The sequence below is a fragment of the Leucopleurus acutus genome (genome assembly GCF_964270905.1).
Source record: "Leucopleurus acutus genome assembly, chromosome: X".
NCBI lineage: Eukaryota > Metazoa > Chordata > Mammalia > Artiodactyla > Delphinidae > Leucopleurus > Leucopleurus acutus.
The window spans coordinates 115,602,363-115,627,492 of record NC_139148.1 but is presented as its reverse complement, the minus strand read 5'-3'; the positions used below and the strand labels follow the sequence as shown (position 1 = coordinate 115,627,492).

Below are 25,130 nucleotides of genomic sequence, written 5' to 3'. Positions count from 1 at the left end.
GCCTTAAATTTAGTCAAATTATAACTATAGGTAGTATAGTCAAACAAAAAAAAGGGAAGAAAAGCTCTAACATGGAAGGTTTCAGATTTAGATCATCAATCTCAACATGGATTCTTCAGAAGACTATAAACAAATGTAAAATCAGTTATTTGAATTGTGTAGGTTTCCCAAATCAACATAACTAAGCAGTTCAGGACCCAGGTTACCACAACACACATTACAGTCAATAAAATCTCAAATTTTTGTGTTAACATTTACTAAATTCTTTCCATTCCTCCATACATTTGAACATTTTCAAAATATGTTGAAAAAATGGACTCACTAACACTACACTGTTTCTTTCTGAGAAGCACTTGCTCACCAACAAGAACAGGAGCAGTTCGAAGCCAGCAAGGTGGTAGCTGCAAACCATTCAGTGCTTTACAATGTAACAATGCAAATACTTAAAACTGAACACAAAGTCACAAAGAAACAGGTCTTCTCAGCAATTTACATCTAGGTTTTTCTCTTTAATGAAACTTCAAAGGCCCTGACAGTCTCTGCATTGATGGGTTTAACAAACTCTTAAGGCTATTTACAATTTTAAATACTTCACTCTTCCAAATGGCATCGGATACTTTACAACAGTACTGTATTCATAGCACTGGCTATAAACCGTGAAACTGATTGAAAACAGGCAGCAAATACTTTTAGGATTAAAGAAAAAAAAAAGAACATAACAGAGAAACAAAAGAAACAAAAGGGGAAGTGTGTTTGCATTTGCTCAGGCAAATATGTGTTCAGTTGCTTTATCAAGAATGTAGCTGCCAACATCTTTAGAATTAAATATGCAAAACATCAAAATTCATAAATAGCTCCAGAATTTGCTACTTGAGTTCTAAATTAGCTTTCTTTACTACTGTGCAATGAACAGTAAGCACTCTGAAAGCACTGTAATGTATTCAGCATTTCTCCTGGTCATCCTTGGCCAGCTGAAAGGATGGCACATTATGAATCCAATCTATACAGACGTCTTAATGTGTAATTTCTGTACAACCTTAGCATAAGCTATAAAAACAGCTTAAGACAAAGTAAATTCCTAGATTAGAACATCACTTTTTATTCTTAAAATTAATTCTGAAAATGGTGTCCCCAAAATTCTACCCATATTGAATCCTGCCTCTTTCCATTTATAAACAGGTAAATTTCTCATCCTAATTTTGAGAACCTACTTTTCTAGGTATCAAAGACCCCAAAATCTGAAAGAGAAAAAAAGGTACACTTTATTTTGCATTCAAAAATACTCTAGTGTATTTTTCCTGTAATCAGTTTAAATATAATTTGTAAAGTGAACAGAAACGCACATAAAAGTGCACCAAACCAATTAAAAACTTTCCCCAACGTGCAATGAGTAAATGGATTTTTCCACTAAAATTCAAATAATGCATCTGTGCATATCTTGCTAATTTTTTTTACAGCCTCCTTGTAAAACATGAAGTGGAGAACATCATGGAAACAATGACTCCTAGTAAAAATGTCTTCATCATAAAAATGCAGATTTTTATCTAATGCTGTCACATTTGTGGTCTCTACTTGAGGAGAATAAGGGCATTCCAAGGACCAATATTAAGGGGTTCATAATGATCCATACAGTATATGGCATTTTAATTTTAGTCTAAAAGGTTTTTCAGGGCATGCGGAGATCAAACTTTGATGCTTCCACCCAACAATGAAACCTTTTCCTTAAAAGAAACATAGCATTATGGATAATGTTATAAAGCAGAAATAAAGAGGCAAAGATAACAGCGTGAGAAACATAATTTAAATGTCCGAAAAAAAATAAAAACCCGATTAGTTAGGCTGAAGCAATCAGTGCATTTCAGATTTTCCAAGATGCTTTAAAGCACCAAGGTGGAAATAACCTGAAACATCAAGGAGAGCATTCAAGAACCAACTCGAGAGCTCATTCAGTGTCTGATATCTGAAAGACCATTTTCACGGAAAAACAAAACAAAACAAAAACTGCAGTTCCGGAAGATCAAACAATTCCACACGCAAGGAAGTTGAAATATACAGATCAAAATATATAAACGATCCAAGAAGCAGTATTTCTGTCAGGAAAGTTACACTGGAGAGAAATAAACGAATAAGAGATGAACCGGAAGGGCACCTGAATTTGGTTGCACGATATTATTACATGCTTCGCACTGCTTTTTGCGGTTATTCAAAAGGAAACTAAAGGAATTTTCCAGTTGTTTCAAACCCAAGGGTAGAGAAAGAATTTGAACTGTATGAATAAGACCTGATATTACGTAGTAAGCCGATAAAAAGAAAAGGTTTTTCGAAATTAAAGGATTTTTCAACTTCCACGCAGAATATCGAAACGAAGAAATTTCAAAAGAATGCCGTGCTGCTCGTCCATATAATAAAGGATGGTACACATAACGTACCGGAGCCTCTCCGTTATTTATTCCTCAATACACACTAGACTCCAAAATCTCCCTCTAATCAAGCGCTAGATAAACTCGCAAAACTATCTTCCAATAAAGCACTTTAGCAGGTTCCTTTCGGTCGTAAAGTCAGGGTCCCCTAATTGTCCTTTTCCAATCCTCCTGGATCCAGGAAAATATCACCCTACCACTTTCTTTAACCCTCCTCCCGCCAGGAGTTCGCCCTCTAATAGTCTTCGTTTCCTATCTCAGTTTCACCCCTAATTCCCCCCACCCCGGAGTTTTTCCTCATTCCGTAAGGTTACCCTTCTTGCCATCCTAACAATTCTTCCTCTCACTCTTCCCAAACTGGGAGTCTCCCTCCTTCCCAAATATGTCCTAAGCGATGGCAAAGGCTAAAAATTCCCGGTATTTTGTCCTCCTTAAATGTTGCGCCCCCTCCCCCGAAGTCTAGGCTTAAGCCTAACCTCTCCCTTGGCTCCTCCGAAGCACTTTTCTCAGCAGCCTCTCTGCCAAGCGCCTTCAATGAGCGGCGCTTCTGGGGTCCCTGACAATAAAGCGAGACCACCAAGAGTCCCCCTTAACAACGGGCAGGGGCGGCGGCCTGGCCACCGCCATCCTCCTTGTCTTCTCCCGCCGGGCAGAGAATGGGGGGCCCCAAGGTACCGTGGGGACTCACCGGCGGGGCCCAGAGGCGAACGGCAGGGGAGAAGCGCCAATGAGGGGAAAGAGAAAGAACTCGGTCTTGGTTCTCCGGCAGCGCCTGGGAGCTGGGTTCTGTCGCCGGAGGTTGTTTCCTTTCATTCGAGAACAGACGGGCTCGCGGAGCGCCCTTACGTCGCCCCCCTCGCACGCAACGACTCACATAGCGTTAATACGTCTCGAGCGCGCCGCGGGCCCTGATTGGCTGCAGCGAGGAGGCAGCTGAAGCCGTAGAGCCACAACGCATGTGCAGAAGCCACCCCCGGTACGGATCGGGGCGGCAGGCCCCGCCTCCTGCTCGCGCGCGTACCTTCTATTCTCCGGTCCGCCGCTCAGCCAAGTGTTTGGGGGCAGGATCCGAGGAGATAGAGAAAGAGATTCAAAGATATCGCTGTGGGTTGGGCGGAGAAGGGGCTGGGTTGGGACTAGAAACCGTTGGCCAGAGGCCCCGGGTAACCAGTTTTCAACAGTGATTCAAGTGGGTAGGCCTTATCCCTTGCACTTGTTCACCGAGGCCTTTTCATATCCATTATTTCATTGTACTCTCGTGGCATCCCTTTGAGGTCCCCCGTTCTCTCGTTTTACTGCCAGGAAAGACTGAGAAGCTCGTAGTGGAGTCAGTCTGCCTGGATTTCAATCTTTGGGCGAATAATTTTTCATCTCCGTGCCTTAAATTTGTGTCTTTAAAATGGGGATAAAAATAGTATCTCACGGGTTTATTGTGAGGAAGAAATGAGATAATGCCAGTAAACCGTGTATTAGCGTCCCTGGCGTATAACAGGCCCTGTATAAATTCTGAGATTTTTCATAATCAGAAAAGATAAGTGATTTTCTTCATATTTCACACAGGTAAACCTGACACCTAAACTGAGCGCTTTCCTCTGATGTATGAAGCCAGATTGTGTGGGTTTGAATCTCAGCTCCCCCACTTCTAGCTCTATGACCTTGAGCACGTTGCATTACCTCTGTCCCTCAGTTTCAGCACATCCAAAATGGAGATCACAGTGGTGTCCATCTCATAGGATTGTTAAGAGAAATGAGTTAATCACATAGAATATGTAAATCACATAGAATAACGCTTGGGCACATAGTATGCCCTATGTAAGGGTCAGCTTTTGTTATTTTCTACTGGGCTCACAGACTGCTAGCCAGTGGTTTAAAAGAAAAGAAAAGAAAAGAAGTTCCTGACAAACCAATGAAATTTTAAAGATGCCCTTCAAGTAGCTATTTTTCCTGTAAAAAAAAAGGGGGCGGGGGAAAGCAGTGGATTTTCATTGTTTTGATCCACTGCTGTTTCTATGCTACTTCATCATTCTTTTTATTTTTCACTGCAATGACAACATTAAATTGTAATCCTCAAGGGAACAGTAACCGTGTTTGATGTAACCTTGTATCCCATACGAACAGGTACCTAATAAGGGTGGATAAAGCAGCACCCTTAGCCCTTTCACCCAGGCCCTGTACCCTTGAAAGGGAGTGGCTGGAAATTTACATAAGAAGATCCAGAATGTGTATTCCAAATATTCACAGTGTGTTTGAAAACAGGTCCTCCCCCCAGGCCCAGCATCATTTTCCACCAACTTTACACACTTACTGATGTCAGGATGAGACTGAAGATTGTGTAATTGACAAAATTTAGTGCCTGTGCAGTATGTCATCTTTTTAGATTTCTTCACAAATCCCCATATTTTACTCTCTTTTATTCATTCTCTCATCCATGCATTCCTTCTAACAAAATTTGATTGAATAAACATCTGCACAGCTGCTAAGTTCCAAACACAAGAGAGACATAGATCAACTCAATCCCTGACCTTGAGCTCATGGTCTAAAAAGGGAGACAGACAAGCAAACAAACACAGTATGATGTGATAAATGCTATATTAGGTGTGTGCCTGGTACAGACATCCTCTATTATGTACAAAGCACTATGCTAAGGTACAATGCAACAGTGAATAAGACACAGCCTTTGCCCTCAACTATTTACAGTCTAACAAGGAAAAGACAAATAGCTACTATAGAGGATGGACTGCAGCACGTGCATTTGCGGTGGAAAGGGAGTGCAGGGAGAGTTCAGGAGAGGAAGAGATCAGTGACTCCAGTTAGTTTCAGGTCCCAGGTCTGGTAGCCAGTTCCAGTTAGCATGACTGATAGATGCAGCCTGTTATTTCAAGGGCTACAGAAAGGAGTCAGATTGTGATAACGTGCTCTTAACAATGCCTGAGGATAGAGCATTGGATCTCTTCATCTCTTATTGATTCACCAGCACACTTCCACCAACACTCTTCCTTTTCCTTTCACTTTTTGCTTCAGGCCCTAGATCCTGCTTTTTTTGGTACCTCACTCTCAGCAAAGTCTTTAACTTCCTGACTTATTTAGAGTAGGGCCATCTGAGCTAAGCTACTTTATCTTGTACACCCATCCTCTCTGGCTTCCTTCAAGATTCAGAGAGAGAATTGTCCTTTCTGCTTTTTAAAGCTAAAGCTGTGGCTTTAATCACATCTTTTCTGTACTCTGGAGGAACTGATTCCCTACTTATTTTCTGCTCCAGCAGCATCAATTGCCCTGCTCTCATTTACCTTCAGTGCTAGACTCTACCTTCACTGCCAGACTGTGTTCTTTCCCTCCCATTGCTCTCCCATCACTCATTCGGCAGACATTTGCAGATATTTTCTGTATGCCAGGTATTATGCCAGACATTGGACATTTGAAAAGGAGTAAGACACGGCTCCTGCCTTCAAGGAATTCTCAGTCTAATGAGAAAGAAAAACAAGTATTTCTAATGAGAAAGAAAAACAGAATTTCAGTGCAATAGGTGAAATGCTATAATAGAATTACATACGGCAAAGTGTGATGGACTCTGTCCAGTGGAGCAGGAAATACATCCCTGGGGAGGAAATGTTTTGAGTTGGGTCTTAAAAGACAGGTCCAGATCCAGAAAAATCTGGATCCCATCTTCACAACTTTTCTCCGTCTTCATTCTTGACGTCTCTGTTACATTTGACACTTTAGGCCATTTACTTGTTCTGAAACTTTCACCTTCCCTGTCTTGTAACATGGACTCTGACTCTGGCTCCCTGGCTGCTATTTCAGTCTCTTTTGTAGGTTTCTCTTCTTCTCTTTTTAAATGCAGGCTTCTCCCTAGACAGAGTCCTAGACCCCCACCCCCTTCCAGTCCAGCCAGTCTTAAACTTTGGAAGTTTGTTAAAAATGCAGATTCTTTGGCACCACCCCGGAGGATTCTGAAGGTTTGGGTCCAGGAATCTGCCTTCTTAAACTGCCCAGATAGTCTGATGCCAATCTGTTGAGGACCACACATTAAGAAACTTCCCTCATTCTTTTTTTGTAGAATTGATACAGTCTCTTGACTTTCACTACCCTGTAAACAACCATTTAGCAACTGCATCTGCTCTGGTTAGATTAGCCCTGTCCTTGAGCTCAAATCACTATGTCTAGTACAAGCAAGTTCATCCTATCCAGCAACTAAAAAGTAATTTTTTCCCCATCTTCAGTGTTTTTGTGTAAGATACCGCTAGCATTTCTGCTCCTGCCTAAACCAAAGGCTAAATTCACGTAGTGCCTAAATTCACTCCCTTCTAGCTGTAATCAACACCAGTGGATTATGCATTCATTCATTAAGTACCTATTGATCACCTACTATGTGTTAGATAAATATGGACATGGTCCATTTGGGTGTAGTGGGGGAGAAAGACCTTAATCAATTAATCACATAAACCACTGTAAAATTATGACAACTTTTGCACGATTGGTTCAGAAGGAAGCAAATGTCACTTACATGGAACTGAAGTCTACTTGTGTTTTGTATGTTGGATACATTTTATATTTTTTATTCTTTATTTTTAAAGTTGATGGATTAAGTATATTAATGTTTCTGTGAAAAACGATAGAATGCTATATATTTGTGTGAGATGCTGCATAAGAGTCAGAAGACCTGGGTTTGAATTTCTGGCCTGCCACTAACTAGCAGAGTTACCTCGGGTTATTCATTTGACTTCTCTGAGCCTTTGTTTATACATCAGTCAAATGAGATTACTGTTACTTGCAAAGCTGTTATGGAGCACAAGGACAGATAATGACGTACATTAAAGTTCTTGCCCCAATAAATATGAAGGACAATTATTATTATTCTTTGTATCCCTTAACTCCATATCATCTGTTTGGTCTACCTGCTAATGTAGGCTACCAGCATTTGGTGCCTATGCTCTTCTACTTAGGTTGTTTTTTCTAAGTTTTTTAAAAAATTAATTTATTTTATTTTAGGCTGCATTGCGTCTTGGTTGCTGTGCGCAGGTTTTCTCTAGTTGCAGCGAGCAGGGGCTACTCTTCAATGCAGTGCGCAGGCTTCTCATTACGGTGGCTTCTCGTTGTGAAAGCACGGGCTCTAGGCGTGTGGGCTTCAATAGTTGCAGCACAGGGGCTCAGTAGCTGTGGCTCGCGGGGTCTAGAGCACAGGCTCAGTAGTTGTGGCGCATGGGATTAGTTGCTCTGCGGCATGTGGGATCTTGCCGGACCAGGGCTTGAACCCGTGTCCCCTGCATTGGCAGGCAGATTCTTAACCACTGCGCCACCAGAGAAGTCCCTCTACTTAGTTTTTTTTGTTGTTGGCCACCCTACGGAGCTACCCTTGTACCTAAGTGAGGAGATGGGGACCTCGGGAGACTTTGTGTTGATGTCTTTCCCTAGTTTAGCAATTTGAAGCTGGGTGTGGAGAATGGACAATGGAAAAGAGAGTAGAAAATGGAGAATGGGAAAGAGACTGTAATGAAGAACAGGGAGAAGTGGAATTGGAATGGAATGACATCATCTCAAGAGTTTGTTAATAATACAGCAGCCCAAGCCCCCCACCCCAGTAATTCTGGCATAGGTATGAAATGGGGCCCAGCATCTATATTTTTAGCAAGCTCCCCAGGTAAGACTGTTACAGACACGAAAGTTTGAGAACCACTGACCTATAGCCTTCAAGCTGAAAACAAGAAAAAAAAAAACCTTATCACTTGGGCATGTCATCAGTTTCATCTGAGTGCCCAAGAGACTTCATTCTGATAAATATCATTCTTAGACATAGATGTTAGTGAGGACATGTGAGGTCACATCCTTATAATTGGCTTTGCCATTGGGTCCCAGGTAATCTTGAGCATCTTTGTTCCTTGGCCCTATTTTTGCTGTTGGTTAAATAACATGATCAGACAAGTCTACACTAATCTCACATATTATAATAATAAGTCTAAAAACTAGAGGAATTATATACGAATAAGATTTGTGGGGAGCTAATATTCACAATGAGATATAGTCTGTGCCAGGAGACAAAAACCAAATGGCCTGGACAAAAACCTGAGTTTCAGGTTAACTTCTCAGTTACTTTAGCCTTAGTTTCCTCATCTGTAAACTGAGGATGATGGAAGTACCTGTCTCAAGGATTTTTTTTTTGAGGATTGCTTGAGATAATCCACATGCAGCAGCTGGCACAGTTCCTGGCCCACAGAGCTCAATAACCATTAGCTACAAGAGCTAGCTTTATGGGCAGCAATATGGAGTGTTCTACTTAAGAGTAGCTATAGCTGTCTCCAGGTTTTCCGATAAGTGGAATAGGGAGACAAAAGGCCTTTGTTTCTTTATTTCTGCTGTTCTTGCTTCTACAACTCCTCTGACAGCTTTCTTCAACTTGCTAGGACCTAGCAGCCTTCAAAACCTGGTTCAGGTGTCAGCCCTTCACTTCCTGGAAGCTTTCATTACCCTTTGATTGGGTGAAGCTCCCCTCCTCTGCTCCCATAGCATCCTGGCCAGACCTCGATCTCATCATTTACCACATTATATTGAAATTATATGTACTTCTGTCTTTCCCACTAGACAGTGAGCTCTTTGGGAGGAGAGACCATGTCCTAATCCTTTTTCTACCCTTTTGCACCTAGCATAGTGCTTGTCCCATAAATGTTGGACATGCCAGGAACATGCCAGGGAGCCAGTGGTTACTGCTGTTGGAAGACGTTTTCCTGTCTGAGACTGCTGTCTTGTATTCTGGGCCTTGGCTCCTACAACTCTCTGTTGCACTTAGAATCATTTAATGCAATTTAGCAATTAATTACACACTGTATACACTATGTTATTCTCTAATTGCTTCATATGTTAATCTACCACTTACTTCCTCTTCCCTCGGGCATTAAGAGAAGAAATGGCTATAAATGTAAAGTGGATGATCTAGCTGTAAGCCACACCCAGTTGTCCATCAAGTCTGCTTATTGAATGCCCAGGGTATCATGGATGCTACTATTAATCACCAGACGTGAATGCTAATGAAAAAGTAGCATAGGGCTTCCCTGGTGGCGCAGTGGTTGAGAGTCTGCCTGACGTTGCAGGGGACACGGGTTCGTGCCCCGGTCCGGGAAGATCCCACATGCCGCGGAGCGGCTGGGCCCGTGAGCCATGGCCGTTGGGCCTGCGCGTCCGGAGCCTGTGCTCCGCAGCGGGAGGAAAAAGAAAAAGTAGCATAATTTACCACAAGTGCCTAGAACACTTAGACACTCAGTGTTTGTTAAATGAATGAGTGATTTAGTGAAAATCAGTAGTGAACTTGATTAGACAGAAATCAGGAGCCCTGGCTTCTAATCAGATCTCTATCACTTCATGTTGAACTTGAAAAGTCACTTCCTCTTTCTGGGACACACTTTCAGGTTCTAAAAAACATGATGAAATCAGACTAGATTATCTTTAAGATCTCTTCCAATTTTAATATGCAATTCTTCCCACCAATAGTTAGAAGACTCCTCAAGAGTCAACAAGGTAGGTATCTCTTATATTCTCCGTAGCACCTAGCACAGTGCTGAGCACACAAGAGGACATGAGAAATACTTAAAGTCACAACCTTCACCAAAATTTAAAAAAAGCACAACCAATGGATACCAAGTATGCCATGAACATGCCTCGTCTCTAAAAATGGGACCTAAAAGAAAAGTAGGAGAAAACCTGGAAACTTCTTCTAATTGTTGCTTTGCAAAATCATTAAAATGTTTATGATTTGAAATCCTAACTTAGGCTCCAGTTGACAATCAAGTGATTTCCTTTCTTTAATCCAAGGAAAAACTTAAGCACATGCAGAGTACAATTGCAGCTTGATCTTAGACCCTGTTCTCTCTCTTCCTTGGTAATCATTCACACCCACCACTTTATTTACCACCCACTGGGACTGACAAAACATTCATTTAGCTCTCTAGTCAACATTTCTCCTCTGAATTCTAGGGCCATATATCCAACTGCCTATTTGAAATTGCTTAGTCACCTCAAAAGCATCTCAAACTCAGTATGTCTGAAACAGAACTGGTGATCTTCTCCCTATAAACCTGGTCCACTGTTTGCTAACTCACTGACTGGCACCTCTATCCACCCAGTTCTTTAGGCCATAGATCAAGGAGTCATCCTTGACACCACCCTCTATTTCACTCCCCTCACTCATCTGTACTCTATCAGTAATCGTGGCAATTTTGACTCCTAATTATCTCTAAAATCAGCCTACTATTCATTATCTCCACTGTCTCTACCATCTCCTACCTGGACCACTCTACCAGTTTACTGACTTGGCTATCTGATTTAATTTTCCCTCTTCCAATTTAATCTCCAGCACTCCTGCAGGTGTCATTAATTCATTTATTCATCAAAAAATATTTATTGAAAAAAAGAAAAAAAATTTATTGAGTGCCTACGAATGATGTGCGAAGCACCAGAGATACAGCAGTGGTCAAAACAAGCAAAAATCCCCATTGTCATGGAGTTTACAGTTTAGTAAAAGAGAGGCACACTAAAAATAATATGTAGTATACATAGTATGAGAGATTTATTTCCAGCATGATAAATTAAGAAAGTTAACACATCTTCTCCCCCCAAAAGCAACTATAAAGCTGGACAGGGGCTCCCCTGGTGGCGCAGTGGTTGAGAGTCTGCCTGCCGATGCAGGGGACACGGGTTCGTGCCCCGGTCCGGGAAGATCCCACTTGCCGCGGAGCGGCTGGGCCCGTGAGCCATGGCCGCTGAGCCTGCGCGTCCAGAGCCTGTGCTCCGCAACGGGAGAGGCCACAGCAGTGAGAGGCCCGCGTACCCCCCCCCCAAAAAAAAAGCTGGACAAAACTGACAGAAACAGCCCTTCCAGTGTTCTGGAAGGCTACCAAAGACATAATAGGGGGACCAATTATCCTGATTTCCTTGGTACTGTCCCAGTTTTAGCACTGAAAGTCCTGCATCCCAGGAAACTCTTCCCCAGTATGCAAAAAATCAATTTTCAGCAATGGTTGCTCATGTTTGAGGGAAAGGTACCAAACCCATACTGTGGCTCCAAAAGCAGGGGCTGAAAGCAATGCTATTTTCAGTGTCCAATGGCATCGATTATCTATCCGTAGTCACTGTTGCTGTCTTTAACCCTGACCACTGATGTTGGCAACCATGATCCGCTGTTCACAATAGCTCATCATTCATTGTTGTATCACTCAGAGGAATGCAACTTTGTTTGTAATTTACATGTATTTCAGTCATGATTTGTAACATTCTGTCTTTGACTTTGCCTGTGGATTAACTGTTGCAATTTGTATGGAGATAGTGGTACTTTAATTTTTAATATTATGAGCATTGTGCTCTGAGTGGTCAGATAAAGAAAATGAATACAATCACAATACCAACTCCAGCTTGACCCAGAAATCACCCAAAAGAAAACTAAATAAATGACTATGTTATTTTGATGACAGATAGAAGGGCACAAACAACTGGCTTAGGGAGGTAAACAACCAAAACAGAACATAACTGCGCAATAAACTGAGAAGAATTTGGGACTGGACGTGGCAGAGAACAGGATGTGTAAGCATATATGGAGATTGAATATCACAAGTGAAGTATAAGACAGATAAGTGCTTATAAATCAATTAGATGCTTTGGGTCTTCCAGAAAGACATTAATGTTCAGCTGAAATTGGTGGCCACTGATTTACCCTAGATACACCATACCAACAAACATGCATTATTCTATCTTTCTCTTCATTGCTCTTTGAATAAAGTTACGTTTCCTCATTCCAAGATAGCAACTAAAATGTCCTGTGGGTGAACAAAAGGGGAAATTTTGGTACAAGATGGGTTGGCCCCTAGCAGTATGGAGTTGATTTTGTCAGATCTTACCAAGAATCATGCTTTCTACAGTAAATCAAATGATGTGTCAAATCATGGCAACTGAAAAATGTTCCTCCTAGCTTTTAGATACTTTGATTTAAAAAGGAGAATTTCAAATCATCTTCTTGATTTCTTTTAAGATCATAGTGAAGCTGCAAAAAATATAAAACTAAAGATTGTTGCTATCTTATCAACTTTGCTCATCGTTCTGCATATTCAGTAGACAGTGCCAATGTAAATTTTGGAAATCAGATGGCTTTAGAACTCAAAATAAAATGTCACCCAGTAAAGGGCAGTCAAATTAAACAGTGCTTCCTCAATTTCTTATGAAAACTCTAACTTATTTGGAATCCAATTTTGATTTCACAATTTCAAGTCACCTCTGTACTTTTTTTCCCCGAGAACACTTTTCCTGAGGAAAAAAAAGGGTTAAGTTTTGATGACATCCAGAATCCTTTATGATGAGTAAAAATTATGGGCATTTTAAGCATGGATAAGCCTATACAATGAATTTATAGGTGCAAAGGACCTGATTGCAAACAGCTAGTCTAACAAAGGTATCTTGAAGATAACAAAGTGAATGAATGTACATTTTTGGAGAGCTGGAAACTAATTCCTGCAAGTCTAGAAATCTGATGTTTCTACTTAGTAAAATCTACGTATTCTGTGCTCAACACTTTTGTTGAGAAGATATTTTAGCTCTTACATTTAAGTCTTTGATCAATTTTTAGTTAATTTTTGCATATGGTGGGAGGTAGGGTTTCAACTTTATCCTTTTGCACATGGATATCCAGTTGTCCCAGCACCATTTGTTGAAAACACCATTCTTTCCCGATTGAATGGTCTTGGCACCCTTGTTGACAATCAGTTGACCATAAATGTAAGAGTTTATTTCTGGACTTTCAGTGCTCTTCCATTGATCACACTGTCTTGATTATTATAGCTTTGCAGAAAGTTTTGAAATTAGGAAATGTGAATCCTCCAAATTTGTTCTTCCTTTGCAAGGTCGTTTTGGCTATTCTGGGTCCTTTGAAGTTACAGATGAATTTTAGGATCAGCTTATCAAATTCTGCAACAAAACCATCTGGGTTCTTGATAAAGGATTGAGTTGAATCTGTAGGTCAGTTTGGAAAGTATTGCCATCTTTGCAATATTAAGTCTTCCAATCATGAATGTGGGATGATTTTTTTGAAAGTGTTCAAATTTATTTAAATATTTCATTAAGCAGATTTTTAGGGATGATTTTTAATATTTTAGGTTTTTAATTTCTTTCATCAGTATTTTGTAGTTTTCAGTGTACAAGTCAGCACATCTTTTGTTAAATTTATTCCTAAGTAAATTTATTCCTATTTCTCCTTGATACCATTGTAAATGGAATCATTTTTTTAAATTGAAGTATAGTTGATTTACAATGTTGTGTTAATTTCTGCTGTACAGCAAAGTGGTCATACGTATATATACATTCTTCTTTATATTTTTTTATTATGGTTTATCACAGGATATTGAATATATTCAATATATATTCATATCACAGGATATGAATATATTTCCCTGTGCTATACAGTAGGACCTTGTTGTTTATCCATTCTATATATAAGAGTTGGCATCTGCTGGAATCATTTTCTTAATTTCATTTTCAATTTGTTCATTGCTAGTGTATAGAAATACAAGTGATTTTTGTATTTTGGTCCTGTGTCCATGACCTTGCTGAACTCATTTATTATATCTAGTAGGTTTTTAGTGTATTCCTTAGGATTTGTTATATACAGGATCATGTTATCTGCAAATAGAGATAATATTATTTACTTTTTCATTTCCAATCTGGATGCCTTTTTTTTTTTTTCTTGCCAAAGCCCTCGTTAGAACCACCAGTACAATGTTGAATAGAAGAGACGTTGTTTAGGGATAAAAACTTGCAACTAGTAGGTAAATAAATCCTGGAAATCTAATACACAGTGTAGTGAATATAGACAACAATATTGTATTATGATTATCAAACTTGCAAAGAGACTAGATCTTAATTATTCCCACGACAAAAAATGAAATGATAATTATATGATGTGATGGAGGTGCTAACTATCCCTACAATGAGAATCATATTACAATATATAAATGTATCAAAACAAAATGTTGTATACCTTAAATTCACACAATGTTATATGTCAAAAATATTTCAATAAAAAATGTTGAATACAAGTGACTAGAGCAGACATCCATGTTTCACTCCTGATCTTAGGGAAAAACTTTCACCATTAAATATAATGTTAGTTGTGGGTTTTTTCAAAGACGTCCTTCATCAGGTTGAGAAAGTTTCCTTCAATTCTTAGTTTATGGAGCATTTTTATCATTAAGGGATGGTGAATTTTGTCAAATACTTTTTCTGCATCTATTGAGATGATCATGTGAGCTTTGTCCTTTATTCTATTTATATGGTGCATTACATTAATTGATTTTTGGTTGTTAAAACATCCTTGGAATCCTGGGATGAATCCCACTTGGTCATGGTGTATAATTAATTTTATATGTTGCTGGATTCAGTTTGCCAGTATTTGGTTGAGGGTTTTTGTTTCTGTTTTCATAAGGTATATTGGTCTTTAGCTTTCTTTACTTGCTATGTTTTTGTCTGATTTTGGTGGCAAAGTAATACTGGCCTCATAAAATGAGTTAGGAAGTGTTCCCTCCTCTTCTAGTTTTTAGAAGAGTTTATGAAAAAGTGCTATTAATTCTTCTTTAAATATTTGGTAGAATTCACCAGTAAAGTCTTTAAATCCTTAGTTTTGTTTTGTTTTGTTTTTTTCCTTGTGGGTAGTTTTAAAATTACTAATTCAGTCTCTCTGCTTATTATAGTTCTATTCATAATTTTCTATTTCCTTTTCTGTCAGGTATGGTAGTTTGTGTCTCTCTAGCAATTTGTTCATTTTGTCTGTTAACTAATTTGTTATATAGTTGTTCATAGTATACATTTATAATCCTTTTTATTTCTGCAAGGTTGGTAGTAATGTCCTCTATTTCATTCCTGTTTTTAGTAAATTGAGTCTTCTCTTTTTTTTCCTGGTTAATCTAGTTAAATGTTTTTTCAATTTTCTTGAACTTTTCAAAGAACCAACTTTTTGTTTCATTAATTTTCTCTATTCTTTTCCTATTCTCTACTTTATTAATTTCTACTCTAATCTTTATTATTTCCTTCTAATTGGTTTGGGTTTAGTTCTTTTGTTTGTCTTAAGTTTCTTAAGGTGGAAAGGTAGGTTATTGATTTGAATCTTTCTTCCTTTTTAATGTAGGTGTTTACAGCTATACATTTCCCTGTAAACACTACTTTAGTTGGATCCCATAAATTTTGTTTGTTGTGCCTACAGTTTCATTTATCTCAAAATATTCTGTAATCACTCTTGTGATTTCTTTGGCTCATTGTTTATTTAGGAATATGTTGTTTAATTTCCACATGTTTGTGAGTTTCCCAGTATTTTTATGTTATTAATTTCTAATTTTACTCCACTGTCATCAGATAACATTGTATGGTTTCAATTCTTTTAAATGTATTGAGGCTTATGATATTGTCTAATATATAGTCTATCCTGAAAAATGTCCCATGTGCACTTGAGAAGAATGTATATTCTGCTTTTATTTTGTGGAGATAGATAGATAGATAGATAGATATACATATATATCTGTATATAGCAATACATATATATCTATTAGTTCTAGTTGGTTTATAGTGTTATTTAACACTTCTATTTCCTATATGCACTCCTATGTTTACTGCAGCATTATTTACGATAGCCAAGATATAGAAGCAACCTAAGTGCCCATCAATAGATGAATGGATAAAGAAGATATATACAATGGAATATTACTCAGCCATAAAAAAGAATGAAATCTTGCCATTTGTGACAACATGAAGGGACTTAGACGGTATTATGCTAAATCAAATAAGTCAGAGAAAGACAAATACTGTATGATTTCACTTATATGTGGAATCTAAAAAACAAAACCAATGAACAAACATAACAAAACAGAAATAGAGATATGGATGCAGAGGACAAACAGGTGGTTTCCAGAGGAGATGGGGGTGGGGGGAGGAGAGAAGTAGGTGAGGGAGATTGAGAGGTACAAACTTCCAGTTGCAAAATAAATGAGTCACAGGGATGAAATGTACAGTGTGGGGAATATATGCAATAATAGTGCCATACCTTTGTATGGTGACAGATGATAACTTGACTTATCATGCTGATCATTTTGAAATGTATAGAAATATCAAATCAGTAGGTTGTGTGGCAAGAACTAGCGTAGTGTTGTAGGTCAATTATACTTCAAAAACAAACAAACTCATAGAAAAAGAGATCAGATTTGTGGTTACCCGAGACAAGGGGTAGGGGGAAGAGGAATTGGATGAAGGTGGTCAAAAGGTACAAACTTGCAGTTATAAGATAAACAAGTACTAGTGATGTAATGTACAACATGATCAATAGAATTAACATTGCTATATGTTATATATGAAAGCTGTTGAGAGAGTAAATCCTAAGAGTTCTGATCACAAGGAAAAAGCATTGTTTTTCTATTTCCTTAATTCTTGTATCTCTATGAGACGATGGATGTTCACTAAACTTACTGTGGTCATCATTTCATGACGTATGTAAGTCAAATCATTATGCTGTACACTTTAAACTTATACAGTGAGAAATGTCAATTATATCTCAATAAAACTGGAAGAAAAAAAGACTATTTCCTTTTCATCTTCTGCATGGTTTTTCTATCCATTATCAGAAGTGAAGTATTGAAATCTTCAATTATTTTTGTTGAATTGTCTAATTTCTTGTTTCACTTATGGCAGTTTTTGCTTCATGTATTTTGGGACTCTGTAGTAGGTGTATATGTTTATACTTCATATATTTTTTTTTTAATTTTATTTATCTTTGGCTTCGTTGGGTCTTTGTTGCTGCGCACGGGCTATCTCTAGTTGCGGCGAGCAGGGGCTACTCTTCATTGCAGTGCGCGGGCATCTCTTTGCGGTGGCTTCTCCTGTTGCGGAGCACAGGCTCTAGGCATGCGGGCTTCAGTAGTTGTGGCTCACGGCTTCTAGAGCGCAGGCTCAGTAGTTGTGGGGCACAGGCTTAGTTGTTCCGCAGCATGTGGGATCTTCCAGGACCAGGGCTTGAACCCGTGTCCCCTGCATTGGCAGGCGGATTCTTAACCACTGTGCCACCAGGGAAACCCTTCATATATGATCTTGATGGAGTGACTCTTTTATCAATATAAAATGTCCTTCTTTGTGTCTAGTGATGATTTTGTCTTGGTGTCTACTTTGTGATATTAGTATAGCCACTCCAGCTTTCTTATGGTTGCTACTTGCATGATGTATCTTTTTCCATCCTTTGACTTTTATCGTATTTGCATCGTTAAATCCAAAGTGTGACTCCTCTAGTAGACATCATATAGTAGGATCTTGTTTTCTTTTCTCAAGACTTTGACATTCTCTGCCTTTTGATTGGCTTGTTTAATCCATTCATTTTTGATTTTATTATTGATATAGTTGGACTTTCATTGATATTTCCGGTTTTGTTTACTATATACATTTGACCTTTGAACAACATGGGTTTGAACTGTGTGTGTCCACTTATACATGGATTTTTTTTCAATAAATGCATACACTACAGTACTACACAATCCCTGGTTGGTTGAATCCGCCGATGCAGAACTGTGGATACAGAGGAACTGCACATATGGAGGGCTGACTATAAATTATACTCGGATTTTCGACCGCAGAGGTGGGGGAGTTGACGCCCCATGTTGTTCAAGGGTCAACTGTAACCTCATGCCTTTTATACTCCTCTATTCTTCCTTACTGCTTTCTTTTGCATTAAGTATTTCCTAGTGTAACAATTTCATACTTTTAAAGACTTTTTTTTTCTGCTTTTAAAGTTGCTTTCTTAGTGGTTGCTCTAGGGCTTCTCATATACATCTGAACTTACCAGAATCTACTTTATATTTATACTAACTTAACTCCAGCAACATATAGAAGTATTATATTATTATATAATATATATATTTATATATATAGAAGTATTATATTATATATATTTATTTATATAAATTTATATATAAATTTATATAAATATAAATTTATAAATATAAAAATAAATATATAAATTTATAAATATAAAAATAAATTTATATATAAATATATATATTTATATATATATTATTTATTTATTATATATATTTATATATATAGAAGTATTATATAATATATATATTTATATTATATATATATATATTATATTATTATATGGCTCCGTTCCTTCTTCCCCATTTTGTGCTATTATTGTTATACATATCACATCTATATATGTTACAAACCCAAACATGCAATGTTACAATTATTACTTTATATAATTTTATGTGTAGTATAGAAGCTGAGAAAAGAAAAGAGACAGGGACTACCCTGATGCTCCAGTGGTTAAGACTCTGCGCTCCCAATGCAGGGGCCCGGGTTTGATCCCTGGTCAGGGAACTAGATCCCACATGCCGCAGCTAAGAGCCTGCATGATGCAACTAAAAAAAGATCCTAAAAGAAGATCCAACATGTGGGAACTAAGACCAGGCACAGCCAAATTAATTAATTAATATTTTAAAAAGAAAAGAGACAAAGTATATATTTATAGAGTTTGTTACATTTACCTTCTTATTTGCTGTTTCTAGTCCTCTTCATCTGTGCTGTGGATTTGAGTAACCACCTGGTATCATTTCCTAACCCCAATACAACTTGCCTCCGCCCACCTCCTTTGTGCTGTCATTATCAAATGTATTACGTTTTTACATGTTACAGGCACAACAATACAATCATACACATATTGCGTAATACAGTTGCTCTTTAAATTAATGAAGAGAAGAAAGGAGATGAAATATGGATTTGTACTGTCTTTTATAGTTACTTAATTACCTTTACTAGGGCTCTTTTTTTTTTTTCATGTAGATTCAGATTACCTTCTGGGGTCACTTGCTTTCAGTCCGAAGAACTTCCTTTAGTATTTCTTGTAAGGTGAGCCTGCTAGACTATATCCTAGGTGATAAAACAAAACAAATTTGATAGAATTGAAAATTTCTCTGACCATAACGGAATAAAACTAGAAACCAAGATAACAACAACAAAAGAAAAACTTCCAAGCTCTTAGAAATTCAGCAACAGATTTCCCTATAATCCATGAGTCAGAGAAAATCTGAAGGTAAATTAGAAGATATTTTAAATGAATTATAATGAAAAATACAATGTATCAAAATCTGTGGGATGTAGCTAAAGCAGTGCTAAAAGAGAAACACCTCTTCAAGTCTTTTCTCCATTTTTCTGCCGCCTTCATAATTATTTGTATGAATTCTTTATATATTTTGGATAAAAGCAAGCCCTTTGTCAGTTATATAATATACAAATATCATTTCCCACTTTGTGCTTTGCTTTTTACTCTCTTAATCAACAGAATCTCTTAAATTTAATGTAGTCCAGTTTATGAACTTTTTCCTTTTTAAAAAATATTTTGTAAAACTTTACTTGGTAAACATTTTTGTGAAATTTATTTTATAAAATAATTTGTAAATTTAATTTTATACATTAATAATGATTTCTAAAGAATAACATGAAAGTCAAAGTTCAGTGTCTGTAAAGTTTTATGGGAACAGAGGCACACCTATTCCTTTCCACATTGTTTATTTTATGGTTAATGCCTTTGGTCTTCTTCAAGAAATCACTAATTTTGCCAAGGTCATAAAAATATTCTTCTTTACTTTCTTGTAGAAGTTTTGTTGATATATCATTCTCATTTAGATCCACAATATGTCTGGACTATTCCTGACCCTTTGCTTTTCCATATAAATATTATAATCAATGTGTCAATTTCTTAGTGGAATAAAAGCAACCTGTTGGGATTTTGATTACATTGAGTTTATGGATCAATTTGGGGAGAACTGACATCTTTACCATATTGAGTTGTGTAATCCATAAACAAGGTGTATCACTCTATTTTTTGTCTTTTTAAAAAATTTTCTCAATATTATTTAGTTTTCAGTTTAAAGCTCTTGGGCATCTTTTGTTAGATTTATTCCTAGTTGTTTGATGTTGTTGATACTACTGTAAACGGTATCTTTAAAAATTTCATTTCATATTTACTTGATGCTATTATATAGAAATACTCTTTATTTTTTATATTTTTTAGATATAAACTATCAAGTAGCTTTACTAAATTTGCTTATTAATTCTAATAGATTTTCTGCAGATTCTTTTGGAGTTTTGTTTTTTATTTTCAGTGCAACTCATGTTGTTGTAAATAATGACAGTTTTCTTTCTTCCTTTCCTACCATATACTCTTTATTGCTTTTTCCTGTGTTATTGCCACTGGACTCCAAGCTTTGTTGAATAGAAGTTGTGATAACAGACTTCCTTGTCTCAGTCCTGATCTCAGGGAGAAAATTTTCAATAATTCATCATTAAGCATGATGTTTGATCTGGGGTGTTTTTTTTGTAGATACACTTTATATGATTAAAAGAGTTCCTTTCTATTACTAATGTGCTATGAGTGGTTTTTTCCTAATCATGAATGAATGTTGTATTTTTAAAGATTTGCTCTCCATCTATCAGATTGTTCTTACTGTGGCTGTGGATTTGTCTATTTCACCTTTCAGCTCGAACAGTTTTTGCTTTTTATCTATTATGGGTGCATATGGCTTTAGAATTTGTAATATTCTCCTAGTCATTTGATTCTTTTATTTTTACAAAATATTCTTCTCTATCTCTGATCATGTATTGGTATTAGTACAGCTGGTATTAGTACAGCTCCATCAGCTTTCTAGTGGTTAGTGATTGCAGGATATATCTTTTTTCATTCTTTAACTTTCAACTTATATTTAAGGTGTATCTTTTGTAAGCTGTATGTAGTTGAGTTTTATTTTTATCCAGTCTGACAATTTTGACCTTTTGATTGGTATATTTAGTCCATTCACTTTTTAAAAATTATTGAGATATAATTCACATACTACACAATTCACCCATTTAAACTGTACAATTCAATGGCTTTTAGTATATTCATAGAGTTGTGCAACCATTACCACAATCAATTTTTGAACATTTTCATCACTGGTCCACTCAATTTTAATGAAATTAGAAATATGTTTGGATTTTTACCTCCCGCTGTTTTTCTTCTGTTTGATTCAGCTGTTTTATGTTCCCTTCTCTTTCCTTTTTTGCTTTCTTTTACGTTAATCTTTGTTGTTGTTATTCAGATTTTCTCTTCTATTAGCTTGTTGCTTGTACATTCCTTTTTTTTTTGGCTGCGTTGGGTCAAAGGAATTGAAATCAGTCTCCAAGAGATAGCTACAACCCCATGTTCATTGAAGCATTACTCACAGTAGCCAAGATAAGGAAACAACCTGAATGTCCTTCATCAGTGAATGGATAAACAAAATGTCACATTTTCCTTATCCATTCATTGGATATTCATTGAAATGGAATATCATTTAGCTATAAAAAGAAGGAAATCCTGCCATTTTCAACAACATGGATGAATCTGGAGGGCATTATGCTAAGTGAAATAAGCCAGACAGAGAAAGACAAATATTACATGGTATCACTTGCATATGGATCTTTTTTTTAATAGATCTTTATTGGAGTATAATTGCTTCACAATACTATGTTAGTTTCTGTTGTACAACAAAGTGAATCAGCCACATGCATACACATGTCCCCATATCCTCCCTCTTGAGCCTCCCTCCCATCCTTCCTATCCCACCCCTCTAGGTCAGTGCAAAGCACTGAGCCGATCTCCCTGTGCTATGCTGCTGGTTTCCACTAGCCAACTATTTTACATTCGGTAGTGTATATATGTCGGAATCTTTTTTAAAAATCTGATTTCAAAGAAACAGAAAACAGAATGGTGGTTGCCAAAGCTTTGCAGGAGGGGAAAATGAGGTGATACAAGTCAAAGGGTACATATTTTCAGTTATAAGAAGAATATGTTCTGGGGATCTAATATAGAGCATGGTTACTATAGTTAATAATACAGTATTGTACACTTGAAAGATGCTGAGAGCATTCTCACCACACACACAAAAAAGGTAACTGTCATAACCATGTAAAGTGAAGGGATGTGTTAATTATCTTGATCTTGGTATCATTCTACGATGATATATATATATGATCATCACATTCTACACTTTATTTTTTTATAAATTTGTTCATTTATTTATTTATTTTTGGCTGCATTGGGTCTTCGTTGCTTGTGCACAGGCTTTCTCTAGTTGTGGCGAGTGGGGGGCTACTCTTCGTTGTGGTGCGTGGGCTTCTCATTGCAGTGGCTTCTCGTTGCGGAACACGGGCTCTAGGCATATGGAGTTCAGTAGTTGTGGCACGCGGACTCAGTAGTTGTGGCTTGCGGGCTTAGTTGCTCTGCAGCATGTGGGATCTTCCTGGACCAGGGCTCGAACCCTTGTCCCCTGCATTAGCAGGTGGCTTGTTAACCACTGGAGCACCAGGGAAGTCCCCACTTGTACATTCTTTTGTCATTCTTTTAGTGGTTGCCTTAGAGGTTGCACGTGCATCCTTGACTTATTGCAGCCTAATACAAATTATTTCTTTTCTACTTTACCAATAATGTTATAATCTGAAGGTTCTTTAACTCCATTTACACTCCCATTTTGCATTATTGTATTCATACTTTTAAAAAGGAACTTAATTAATACACATAATTGCAAATTTCAGAGATAGGCTAACTTCAGGTATGGGTGGATCCAGGATCTTAAATCCAAAATAAACCTCTGTCTGTCTATCATCTCTGCTTCCTTCTGTGCTGGATTCATTTCAGATAGGCCATCCCACTGTTATATTAAGCCTTGGAATCTCAAGGCTTGCAACCTGCTGCTTAGCAACCCCAGTGGAAAAAAATGCCTAAACCATAATACTTCCAGCTAAAGTTTCAGGGTTGGTGCTTGCTGGTTTGTTATGGGTTCCTCTTTGGTCATATACCCCTCACTCAACCAGTCATCATTTTATTGGCCACATCTGTATGACATGCCTAACCCTGAAGTTAGAGATTGGAATGAACCCCACCCAAACTCCATGGTGTTGTCATGCATTTTGTTTATTTTTTAAAAATATTTATTATTTATTTATTTAATCTATTTTTGGCCGCATCAGGTCTTAGTTGTGAAATGTGGAATCTTCGGTGAGGCATGTGGGATCTTTCATTGTGGCGGGAGGGCTTCTCTCTAGTTGTGGCGCACAGGCTCCAGGGCACATGGGGTCTGTAGTTGTGGTGCGGGGGTTCCAGAGCCCATGGGCTCTGTAGTTTGCCACATGCGGGCTCTAGTTGAGGCACATGAGCTCAGTAGCTGTGGCACGTGGGCTTAGTTGCCCTGCGGCATGTAGGATCTCAGTTCCCTGACCAGGAATCGAACCCGTGTCCCCTGCATTGCAAGGTAGATTCTTTACCACTGGACCACCAGGGAAGTCCCTGTCATGCATTTTAATTCTCTATATATTTTAAACCGTACTAAGCATTACTATTACTGTTTTGTACAATTAAATCGATCTGTTTTTACTCATATCTTTACTTGTCCATAGCTCTTCATTCTTTCCTGTGTTTTTAGTATCCATCTGGGATTGTTTCCTTCTGTCTAAAGAATTCCCTTTAGTGTAGCCTTGCTGACTATAAATTCACTCAGATTTTGTTTGTCTGACATAAGTATGGCACCTTCATTTTTCAAGAATATTTTCACTGGTTGTGGATTTTTGCTTTGGCAAGTCATTTTCTTTCACACTATAATAACACCACTGTGTTTTGGCTTCTATGGTTTCTGTTGAGAAGTCAGGGGGTTTTTTAAATGCAATATTTTATTTGCAAATTGTATAATTAAAATGGCATGGTGTTTACACTTTTTCATGCACCACCAATTTGGAACTGAAACCTTTCCCTCAAAATGTGTTATTGTTTATAAATGCACTCAGGATTGAATATCTGTATTTTTTTAAGTGTCATATAGTACATTGCTTTGGTGTGTTGGGGCAATATACTTCCATTTATAGAGATTTGAATTTATAAATCCAATTTTTCAAGTTCTTCAAAATGCAATGCTTTAAGTATATATCTCTAAATGCACTGTGTTTGTCTCTGTGTATGTTTGTTTTATTCAGTTTTTTCTTAGATGTCTTCTTCTGACCTCAGATTTAACTTGCTCAAAAGCATCATCTACCATTTCATTGTTAACTTTCCACATCACAACTCATCCAGTCACCCAGGACTGATACTTTGAAATCATCTTGGAATCCTTCCCTTCCTCCATCTGTTTATATTATATCAAAGAATAAAGGAAGCAGGCAACAGTAATGCATGGGGAGAGATGCTTATGTTTTAACTATTTATATTGAAATGTGTAGAATGGGACTGTGTAACAAAGCAAACGACGTAAGATGTGAATGTAACTCGGTATTTCGAATTGTCTTCTTGAGAATTAGCAAAACTTTTGCCTGACTTTCTGTTGCATCTGATTAGAGTGTCTCAGTCTTCACCTTGAAACAGAGATGAAGATGTGTTTATATTGGGAGGATGGGAAACCTCTGCTCTGCCGTTTTCTTTGTTTGTGTTTGCATTATTAGCATTCACTTCAACCCATGGCTTCCTTGCAAAGATCTTCTGAAACATTTTGTCCATTATATTAAAGTTGGTTTAGCTCAAATTACATAACATTATGCATAAACATATTTAACCCTCCACAGGTAAACTGCAAAACTAAAAGGCTAAGAAATGCGGGAGAGCACCGCTGCAAGTCATTTGCTTTGTGGAACTCCCCTCTTACCCACGAA

General features: G+C 37.6%; 1 protein-coding gene across 1 annotated transcript in view; it reads right to left on the bottom strand.

Moving 5' to 3' along the window:
- PHF6 (PHD finger protein 6) overlaps positions 1-3,246 on the bottom strand; it is a 52,616-nt gene extending 49,370 nt beyond the window's left edge. The window contains exon 1 of the mRNA XM_082865360.1: positions 3,109-3,246. The gene's annotated coding sequence lies outside the window, so the exon portion shown is untranslated. The remainder of the gene's footprint in view (positions 1-3,108) is intronic.
- Between the last annotated feature and the right edge of the window lie 21,884 nt (positions 3,247-25,130).